The 8127-nt window shown below is 36.1% G+C and overlaps 1 long non-coding RNA gene across 1 annotated transcript; it reads right to left on the reverse strand.

The window, feature by feature from the left end:
- Positions 1 to 69: 69 nt before the first annotated feature.
- LOC130550872 (uncharacterized) lies at positions 70 to 6452 on the reverse strand. Its single transcript, XR_008962507.1, has 3 exons — positions 5966 to 6452; positions 4915 to 4942; positions 70 to 1414 (listed from the first exon to the last, which is right to left on the reverse strand). It is a non-coding gene; the product is annotated as an uncharacterized LOC130550872 (long non-coding RNA).
- Between the last annotated feature and the right edge of the window lie 1675 nt (positions 6453 to 8127).

Here is an 8127-nt window from a genome sequence, read left to right on the forward strand (position 1 = left end):
CTGAAACTTACAGGTTTAATGTTACAAAATCCTGCATCTGTTGTTTCCCATAGAACTGCGCGGCTTGGATTAAAGATCGGGCAACACACTCAGTTTCATATTAATCTTGAGTGCCTATACAGTAGTATTGCATACGTCGTATCTCCGAAGAGTATTTAGTTTGATCAAATTTACAAAAGACAGATACAGCTGTACGATTATTTCCGGAAAAACACGAGCCGCTATAGGTGGGACTAGTCGGGAGAGTGGGATGGAACTACAGCACGAGCACACAACACATCATCACTGCACTCAAAAAAATGACTCATCAGTTGAACGTAATTTATTCATGTGGCAAATTTCCACATACAATTTGCACATTAATATAATTGTATCTAATCATGTTTGTTGAGTCCGAAAATGTCTCATCAGTTGAACGTAATTTATTCATGTGGCAAATTTCGACATGAAATTTGTACATTTCTATAACTATATATAATCATGTTCAACGAGTAAAAAACCCTCATTAGTTAAATGTAATTTAATCATGTGGCAAATTTCCATGCAGAAGTTCTACATTTCTATAACTATATATAATCATGTTCATAGAGTAATAAAAAACCTCATTAGTTGAACGTAATTTATTTGTGTGGCAAAGTTTCCACATAAAAGTATTACATTGATATAACTATATCTAATTATGTCTGTTGGGTGTAATAAAACTGAATTACTACATTAAACAAATGTGATTTTCCTATATTACATTGACAAATCAAATGTATCTGCATTACATTAAACTAAAGTGTTTTCCTTAAATCAATGTAACTTTCAAGTAAGTTAAGACAAAACGGTCACTGTTTTTACCACAAAATATACCAACATATAATATACCATAAAATATATACACAAAATATACCAACTTACGCATTATAAGTATTTTTTGCTTTTGTATTACACTACTGCAAGATTGTGCTTATTTTATAATCTGTATGAATATGTAATATATAAACAACAAAAACAATAGCAATACAATAAAAAAATCATTTTAATTTCATAAATTTAACTTCGAGAGTTACAACACACTACAGCACCATTCCACCTCTCACAACACAATCATTGCAAATAGAGAAATTTTAAACTTCAACAATCTTTCCATCTCAGAAAAGCATTAGATTCACAGAATTATGAAACTTTGCAGCTGTCTGCAGCAACAGTATAAACTACTTGCTAAATAAATAACACAATAGTAAAATCTTATCAGTTAATACAGTACAGGCCAACAGCAAATATAACAGCAACAGTGTATATGTTGGTAATAAGAAATGCAGTTAATATATCTGTGACCATAACGACCATGGATTAACTTGAAGTGTTTTAATAACTGGTACCTACTGCCTACTGATAAATCACATTTTTTGCAAGTCCACATTTACACCTAGAAAACAAGGAGAAAAACATGTTTCAAAAACGTTATATAAATTCAGGTCCCTGAAAACTTTAAAGTGGTAATGAGAAAAATTGTGGGCATGGCTTTTTCCATTGAAAATGAATTGGGTGTATGAAAAAAAAAACCATTTCATTCTGAAATGGAACTTGCAGCAGACTGACAGTTGAAAGGGAGTTAACATTTGTTATTGAGAAAAGTTCATGTATATTCTTACAGTATAGCTGTAAGTGATGTCATCAGAGAAGGATAAGGGAACGTGCACTTTCAAATTCAGTTTTCCCTTTAAAACTATACTATGCCAACAGATTAAACATAGTCACTTTAACGAAAACAAATTAGCAATCAAACCGCCATTGTTTGCCAGACACATCTTGAATACTCACTAAATTAAAATGGACTCGCGTTGGCGGTTGGTTTTCCTGCACGGGACGCCTTGCTTCACTCTCACGCATGCGCTGTAGGTGGGATCAGGAAACCAATTCAATTTTTAATCATTAGTTCAAGCACATTTACTCTCACTTCATGTACAACCAGGACAATTTACATTTCTTAAAATAAATAAAAAGACATTCGGTTAGCTATGAATGCGTATATTTACTTGACCATATTGTTAATAAATACGAGCATGTTAAATAGCTAAAAACTTAAATTCTTTGTCGCGATTTTAAACACTCTTATAATACCGACACTAGGAGAATTTCTAACATTTAAAATTCGTGATACTGTGACCTGTAGCAATCTGAACTAAGCACATGCGCTAAAGTTTTCCGCTTAAAACTGTACTATGCCAACAGATTAAACATAGTCACTTTAACGAAAACAAATTAGCAATCAAACCGCATTTTTTTGCTGGACACATCTTAAATACTCACAAAATTGAAATGGACTCGCGTTGGCGGTTATTTTTCCTGCACGGGACGCCTCGCTTCACTCTCACTTATGCGCTGTAGGCGGGATCAGGAAACCAATTCAATTTTTAATCATTAGTTCAAGCACATTTACACTCACTTCATGTACAACCAGGACAATTTACATTTCTTCAAATAAATAAAAAGACATTCGGTTAGCTATGAATGCGTATATTTACTTGACCATATTGTTAATAAATACGAGCATGTTAAATAGCTAAAAACTTAAATTCTTTGTCGCGATTTTAAACACTCTTATAATACCGACACTAGGAGAATTTCTAACATTTAAAATTCGTAATACTGTGACCTGTAGCAATCTGAACTAAGCACATGCGCTAAAGTTTTCCGTTTAAAACTGTACTATGCCAACAGATTAAACTTAGTCACTTTAACGAAAACAAATTAGCAATCAAACCGCATTTTTTTTCTGGACACATCTTAAATACTCACAAAATTGAAATGGACTCGCGTTGGCGGTTGGTTTTCCTAGGACGCCTTGCTTCACTCACACGCATGCGAGGTAGGCGGGATCAGGAAACCAATTCAATTTTTAAGCACCTTTACTCTTATTTCATGTACAACCAGGACAATTTACATTTCTTCAAGGAAATAAAAATACATTTGTTTATAAATGTGTAATATTTTAATTGATCTAAAATGGACACTTTATGGTAATCAAATTTAATGCCTAGGGGTTTGGGGCACAACCTCAAATTCCACACGTTCATCCAAGTAACTTTACTCTCATTACATGTACAACCTAGACGATTTAAATTTCTTCAAAGATACAAAAGGACGTCTGTTTATGTAATGTATAGTATTGTAATTTATCTAAAATGAACTATTTATGGTCATCCAAAGAATGCCCATGAACATTTTTTAGTATGTCTGTTTCTTCACTCAAACAATAACATGTTTGTGAAATAAACTCTCAGAGCAACTCTGGAGATGAAGTTCATGTCCTCATTCAACGCAGGCGCTGACAAATTCATGAGCATCACGTGTGTAGCACGGTAAACTGTGCAGTTCATTCACCCAGACATGCAGAACAGACAGATGACATATGTAAATAACAGGATTCGGCATCCACTAGTGCGCATCTAGTTTTATTGACTCAATGCAGCCGGAAAACAAGTTTCACTCGCAAACTAGACTAAAACTACGTGAAATAGCAGTTCACCATTTCAATAAGCTATCACTTATTTATCAGCATGAGTCACACGTGTGAGCATGTGAACAGACTAAAATGCGTGTGTCTCACGGTGAATGCGTGAGACTTGAGAGCCGGTAACATGAACAGAGTTTAGCGGGCTGTGCGTCAGTAATAACGGTCCGTGGGGAAACGCAGCGCTCCGTATGTACTGTAGTTAAATGGATTAAACAAAGCTTCGAGGCAACAAAATTTGCCTCGATGATTTTTTGTATTCGAATTACTCGAGGAATCGTTTCAGCCCCTGTGATGATGTGTTGTGTGCTCGTGCTGTAGTTCCATCCCACTCTCCCGACTAGTCCCACCTATAGCGGCTCGTGTTTTTCCGGAAATAATCGTACAGCTGTATCTGTCTTTTGTAAATTTGATCAAACTAAATACTCTTCGAAGATACGACGTATGCAATACTACTGTATAGGCACTCAAGATTAATATGAAACTGAGTGTGTTGCCCGATCTTTAATCCAAGCCGCGCAGTTCTATGTCAAAATAAATGTCCTTCTGCAGACTTCCGTACGTATTTCACATTGCATCCTTGGAAGGAGACCCGAAATGCACAACGAGAGGTTTATTCTCAAACAAGACCTTATTTTGTTAGCTTATTTTGTGGTAAAATAATGTTTTTTTTTTAAGTGGAGTAAAACATAAGGGAACAAAGAATGACATAGCAATAAGCATTACAAAAACTGCACAAACCTAACCATTTTTTTTTACTTTCAGATGGTATAACCCCTAAAACACGAAAAATTCAGAAAAACAACGTCGGACTAGCAAATCACGTGGTCTCACGAATTCAGCCACTTCGCTTTTGAGACGCTCCTGGTATTGAGGACGGAACAACATCTGGCTGGTTAGCTTTAGTGAGACATGTATGAATCCAACGTGTAGATGACTCAAAGCCGTGAATATGCAGAAAGTCATAAATATTAGAACAACGTTTCAAAACCTTATATAAAACATAAGTGTAAAGCCTGACAACTTCCTATCGACTAAAACGCATATGTTAAAACGATAAAAATGTTTACCATAGAAAAACAATTTAAGATGTGTAAATATGTTTTTTGGATATGTAAGTCAAAAAGTCTTGAGCAAAATTGTTGTTAGCACGAGATAGATGTTGCATCCACGTTGTATGTCGTAGTTTGGTATTAGGATTTAATCATTTGCTCGTAAGGTAAATCTGTTCATTAAGACAAATAGGGTATCATAGTAATTATATTCACACATCAGGTTATTAGAGAAGTGTGAACTAAATTATGACTTCCGAAGCACTGGTTTATAGCGGACATGCAATTTAAGAAGTGTATCTTTATGTCTGTCATTTGCTGACATGTGAGATTTGGAATGGGTAATGCATGTGGGCTTACCTTCATATGCCGATGCACGTCTACATCACTGAAAGACATGGTGAAGGCAAATTAAAATGCAATGTGTGTTTGAAAGTTCTTATAGAGCAGTCAAGAAAAGATGAAAACACAAGCATTTGGCTGAATATGATAAATAAACTAAGTAATTTTTTTTTTAAAAGACCATCAAATCAGGGGCATAGATACATGGTGGCCATGGGTGGCCACGACTACCCCTGAATGATGGATGGCCACCTATCTGGCCACCTCTGTTGTGCGAAGCAGTTTTAAGATGTGTGTCGGAGTTTACGGAGTCTTGCGCAGATCATTTAGCGAATGCACTGAAAGTAACGCGAGAACATTATTCTCGTGTTAATATGATGTCATACGCTGACGCACTGACGCAAACAGTCTGAGCGCTATAGCTGAACAGCTGCTAACCGCTTCGTGACAGTGCACTGTCTGTGTACCATGGAAGTTCATCGCGAGCAAAAGGATCAGGTCAGTAAAATCAGTCTTGTTTAACTGGATTCCATTCATTAATTACATTTTCGCAAAAGTTTAAGTTGAGGTACTGCAATGTTTATTTTCTATACAAAATGCTAACTTACTGCAAATGATAGCTAGCAAATTATTTTAAAATAATGTTGGCACATGAAAGCATTGCGAATAAATTTTTACTTTACGTTCTTTTTGTATGTTTTGACCAGCAAACTATGTGTAATGAAGAATTGGTGTAAAGTACAGTAGAAGTTTAAGAATTTATGTCTGTTTTGGTCACCCTAATAAAATCACTGGGACTTACCTGGCCACCTCTAAAAAAAAAGTTCTGGCTACGCCCCTGCATCCAATCCTTTAAATCAGGAACATTGAAACCAGAGCATCTCTATCTTGAGAGCACGATACAGCATGTTTTGCTCATTAGAAGTCAATTCACAGCGCTTCAGATGATGCATTGTCTGCACAAGTTGACCATTTTTCTTGCATGCTTTAGCCACTTTTTAAGTTTATTTTAAGGATATATTTACACATGTCGAAAGTTTCCTAAATTTAACTACATTTTACCACTTACCTGTAGTACACAATCCATCACGCAACCTGTCCAATCTGTGTATGACAAAAAAATATAAAGCCGTGTATGAAAAAAATATATATAAAGCTATTTACATATACAAAAAATCAAGCTACTTCATATCCTTGCAGAGAAGACCTCTATTGCTCAGTTGCTTTGTGTAAGAAAATATAGCCTAGTATATTCAATAGACACTCAAAAACAAAACATAAGAAAATGGTGAGGATAAAATGAAGAAAAGGTGATTCAATGTATACTTTGTGCATGTAAAGTTTGGATCTAAAGCAAACTGTTTAACAACAACAATTAAAACCTTGTTTAAACTAAAAGTAAACCCAAACACTTACTGTAGGATGGAATGTCTACTTCTTGAGTTTCCTTGCTACACAATCAGATGTCCAACACAAAATAATAAAGAGGTTTGATGCTGAAAAGAACTCAGAGTCTGCTCTATATGTCAGTAAATCTTAGAATCGTGTCTAGGTGTTAAGGGGTTGCCACAGTTAAACACTAACCACTAAAACAGATGTGCAAAGACAAATCGTAATAACAGGATGTGCGAGATTTGACTATTCTAAATGTTTTAAAGAATATCAGTTTAGAATCATATAAACAGTTATGTTAAAAGGCATACCTTTGATAGAATCACTTTCATTTTTAATCTAAAAAAATATTTTTGAAAACCTTATGCAGACTTATTTTTATGATACAACCTGGAGGCATGATATAAAACACATTCATGAAATTAACATGTCGTACATTCAATTTAAGGTTTCTTGCTGTTCAATCAAAATCTGCTTTGTGTTTTAAGGAATCACCCAACTGCCTGCTGTGATGCTATGAACACTAGCAATAAAGATGATTTTTTTTCTTCACCCTTGGTTGGTGGACGCACTGGCATCTTCTCAGACAGAAGGAAAAAAGTCAGGATAGGGGCAACATCATGGACACCATTTAAAGACACCGCTCCATGCAGTTAGGAAAACATGTGCTTTAATTATACAGTGTTGTAGACACAGTTTGAAGAATGGATACTCAGATTTTTTTTTTTTTTTTTTTTTTTTCAGAAACATGAACGCTGGAAGGTAACCGCTCTTGGTGAACACTCGTGCACGCATACAAACATTTATTGGGTCAAGCCATTTTCATGGAGGCCCCTGTACAATCAGACACGTGTGAGAATGGTTTAAGTTTTAAACAAAACAGATACTGATGAATAAAGCGGATATGTTTAGAATGTTAGTAGCAAAAGCTGTTTTCTGATTAGTTAGAGATATAGCGAGATTATAGTTTGTCCCATAGAATGCTTCGGGTACACACAGGTCAATTGGTCACTCATTGCCCGAGGGCGAAAGCCTCAGCTGGCGATCCTATACAACGCATCCCTGTGTCGAGATAATACGCTCGCTCGTGAAGCTACACAAATAACCGGTCGTAATCCGGCCAAATTTTCACGCTAGGGATGTAAAACAAATCATACCCGATTAAAACGTCCGACGCTGTCGCCCTGCCGGATGAAAACTCTGAATTACGTACCGCTTAAACGTCACGACGATTTACGAGTCGGTGTGTTTGCAACGCTGGAATGTCTGAAACAGTCCTTTCAGTATAACGGCAGGAATGTGATCTTTCAACCAACGTAAGTTTTACCACAGTTTTATCACAGCCTATATACAGTATATATATATATATAGAGAGAGAGAGAGAGAGAGAGAGAGAGAGAGAGAGAGAGAGAGCTTCATTTAATTACTTATTCACTCCTTGCTTTGTTTATTTGTTTATTTACTTATTCATTACTTCTTTAATCACTTATATAACCAATTCTTTCTTTAATCACTTATTCATGCCTTTATTTATTCACGCATAAGATACGTGTCAACATCATAAAAACATGTCCAAACATGATCTCCGGAGAAGAGAGAAAAATGCTCGGTAACCGTACGGGCAAAAGTTCAAGAGTTCAACTCCAGACGTGGGCAATCCCTCACGACGTGGACAGATACTGTCAAAGGCCAAAAGTTCAACACAAAGGGGGGCAGTCCCTCACAATGGGGCGGGTATGGTCAAAGGTCAACGCAAAGGGGGAGGGGCCCTCACAACGTGGGTGGTCCGGAAGTAATTCAACTCCCCCCCGAAAAGGTCAAAGGTCACCATCAATCATA

Source organism: Triplophysa rosa, unplaced genomic scaffold (assembly GCF_024868665.1).
Source record: "Triplophysa rosa unplaced genomic scaffold, Trosa_1v2 scaffold45_ERROPOS3575787+, whole genome shotgun sequence".
In the NCBI taxonomy this organism is placed as follows: domain Eukaryota; kingdom Metazoa; phylum Chordata; class Actinopteri; order Cypriniformes; family Nemacheilidae; genus Triplophysa; species Triplophysa rosa.